This window comes from Solanum tuberosum, unplaced genomic scaffold, assembly GCF_000226075.1.
Source record: "Solanum tuberosum cultivar DM 1-3 516 R44 unplaced genomic scaffold, SolTub_3.0 scf00025, whole genome shotgun sequence".
In the NCBI taxonomy this organism is placed as follows: Eukaryota; Viridiplantae; Streptophyta; class Magnoliopsida; order Solanales; family Solanaceae; genus Solanum; species Solanum tuberosum.
In genome coordinates this window covers 358,956-362,274 of record NW_006238951.1, presented here as the reverse complement: position 1 = coordinate 362,274, position 3,319 = coordinate 358,956, and the positions used below count along the sequence as shown (strand labels likewise).

Genomic DNA, 3,319 nt, shown 5'->3' with positions numbered 1-3,319 from the left:
ATTTTTTCAACAAAAAAGTTGTAATTTGAAACTGGTGGAAAGTTTTGGAAAATGTTTTCCTTGATTTTTGAAGGGAAGTCATTTTCCTTGAATTTGAGGAAAATGAGTTGACTTGGAAAACATTTTCCAAAACATTTAACCCAACCAAACATGAGAAAATTGGAAAACATTTTCCGGAAAATGTTTTCCTTCATACCAAACACACCCTAAAAATAATCCAAATATGTGATACTTCAACACATTAAATTAATTGAAGATTAGATATTTCTCAATCTAATATCATTAAGATCAAAAGAACATGAGACAAAAAAATACTATTATCGATCCCTTTTCTATTTTGGAAACTCTTTTGGAATTAATCAACCAAGTTCTATCAATTCAAGAAAATATTCTACTTCTCAACACATCCAAAATCAAAGGTTCATTGCTGCAAAAAGAAAATGAAAATATAAAGTGTAACTATTACCCACTTATCACTAGAATATTTTGCTAAAAACTGGTATTATATAAATTTAACTAAGTAATATTTCATGAATAAATATGTCTTAATTTCTATTTGTAGATCCTTGGATAGCCATAAGCCTCTTCAGAAAAATGTTGAAGTCTTCATCTCTACTTAGCATACTTATCCTAACATTTCTTGAATCACTTCCAAATCTTCTTCCACTCCTTGTATGAATCGTGTGTTCTTTAAGAAGCTTTTCACAATCCTCCTTGTCACCTCCTTTGCAAATTAGCCATGCAAATGTTGTTTCAAAAAATAATATGAATTTCAAATTCAAAAGAAAAGAAATTTTTTTTCAAATATATATCGATAACATCATAGCTTGTAATCTTAGACGTGACATAACATTGTAATTATTTTTTTATTACCAAGGTGTGATTCACAAAAGTCTTTTATGAAAAGGCAATACTGAAGAGGGTATTTACCCTTCTGGAGGACAAAAAAGTTATTGGCCAAAACAACTTGTCTTAACCTCTGCCACTTGTCCGTCATAAGAGACTGACTATATTCAAAGAAATTTTCCATTTTGGGATCCAAGCAACTATCAGATACCACTTCAAGAATCTTAGCAGCTCTAAGTTGAGCTTCTTTAGATACACCAATTGTACTAATCTCCATGAAATTTGTCATCTTCCTTGCCACCTCTTTGTCCTTAACAAGTGCCCAACTGCATGTAAATCAAATTATAATAAGTGAGAAATTGAAATTTGTAGAATTCTATAGGTTTGAGTTGTAGAATTACACTGATACTTTGAAGCTAAAAATAGTTGTTGATGTGCTTGATTTTGTGATTGTGACTTCACTTGTAATTAATGTTTGAAAAACCTACCCAATTTTGGAACTAGCATGGCTAGTGCATTTGGAAATAGTGAAGAGCATAACATTATGGTTGGCAATTGAGGGAATAGCAGTGTGCTGTGGCCAAATAATATGCTAAATCATAGATTAATTTTATTTGATCACCATTAACTACAGGCTCTCTAATAACCCCATCAGGATTATTTGGAGATGTAATGAACTCAATATAAGGTCTATTTTTCTCAAAAGTTCTTGGATCTTCTGCCCATTTGTGTAGCTCTGACTTCACAAAATCAGTCACTTCTGAATATGATTGCAAAAAGACAATTACTCTGTAATTAATCAAGAAATATCACTTTTAAAGTAGACTAACTAAGTCACATGATGTGTTCCAAGAATTATATATCACGTTATATTTAAGGGTGTGGCCTAGTGATTACTGCAATTATAAGAAAAATAATTATGATTCATGTTATAGTTAATGGATCTAATATGTACCAAGAACCATGTGACTAATTAATAAAGAATGAGCACTAATATTTTTAACATGTATTACAAATCTTTGCATGAACCATATTGCTAATATTATATGTTTCTTTAGGATACAATGTAAGTAACCAACATTATCTCAGCGAGAAACATGGTATGTTAACATAAGTGAAACATTATTAAACACCTTGTTTCATTGACTTTTAATAGGTTAATTAGAGATTGATCAACATGCATTAGACATGTTAAAATAATATTTAAAGTAAAAAGAACCATTAGCTTTGTTGATTCTTAAAACCTTAATATATATCACCTTTGATAAATTTTAACTTTTGACCACTAATTTTATCAAGCATAGGCTAGGACATCCATCACAATTTAAATAAAAAATATACCGTATAAACACGTACCGAATAAAAAGTTGTAGCTGAAACTACACTGATAGGCTCAAGTTGATCAGTAGGAGAAAGAGCATAAAGTGCAGCCTGCATAAGCTGGCTTGATCCAGTGCCAACAACAATATAATGATCATCAACAATTACATTTCCAACTACATTGTGCAGCCTCTTAATTTGTTCCTCTAGTTTTGATTCCAAGAACCAACACAAGCTCTTACCATTAGCAAAATAACTCAATGATTCATCACCATTGAATGTTATGTCACACTTGTTCCCCATTTTTCTCCAATATGACTCATACATTGTTGGATCACCACTATACACACACAACAAAAATCAAATTCCAAATTAGTATTCCAACAAAGAATTGAACAATTTGTCACATTTCTACAAAATTTATGAAAATGGACCTAATATCTAGAAACATAATAAAGTACTCAACATTGAATAAATCAAAATTGGCGATTTCATACATAAAAAGTTGAATAAGAAGGATTGACCAAGACCATAAGCGTATAAATTATATGAAACATTCTAATGAAAAATGAATTAAAATTGTATAAGAATACTCACTGATCTAGATTAATAGTGGTGGAAGTGTCCTTAGTGTCATTTTCTGGAGTTGCACAAGGGACTGAAGAATATTTGATAAGACAATCATCTGTTCCACACATCTTTTTTCCTTTTTTTCTAAAATCTTAAATCAATCACAAATAAATTTATGAGAGAAGAAGATAGATTTGGGATATATATATAGAGAACGAGACAAATCTAATTACCAAAAAAAGTATTTTTTTTAATTAATACACAGGATTTTTTATTATCTTATTAATTGCACTTGCCAATCTCCACAAAAGGCTCTCTAATTAATTGGAGTAGAATTGCAATGATCTCTTTTCTAATCTTGATTTTTTCTCATTTAATTTTAATTTTAGTTATCCTGAAATTTTTCAATGTAATAAGGAGAATAAATACTGAAGTGTCTATTTGAAAAGTTGCTACATGGTAAGTGAAATTGGTGAGGTTACCTTACATAGCTTAGTAATTACTTAATATTGAAATTACACATGTTTGCTTGTCATAATTTAATGACAGGATACTTACAAGCATAGCATTGATGGTACAAATA

The 3,319-nt window shown here is 30.0% G+C and overlaps 1 pseudogene; it reads right to left on the bottom strand.

The window, feature by feature from the left end:
• Window positions 1-545: 545 nt before the first annotated feature.
• Window positions 546-2,864, bottom strand: LOC102588191 (L-tryptophan--pyruvate aminotransferase 1-like; annotated as a pseudogene).
• Between the last annotated feature and the right edge of the window lie 455 nt (window positions 2,865-3,319).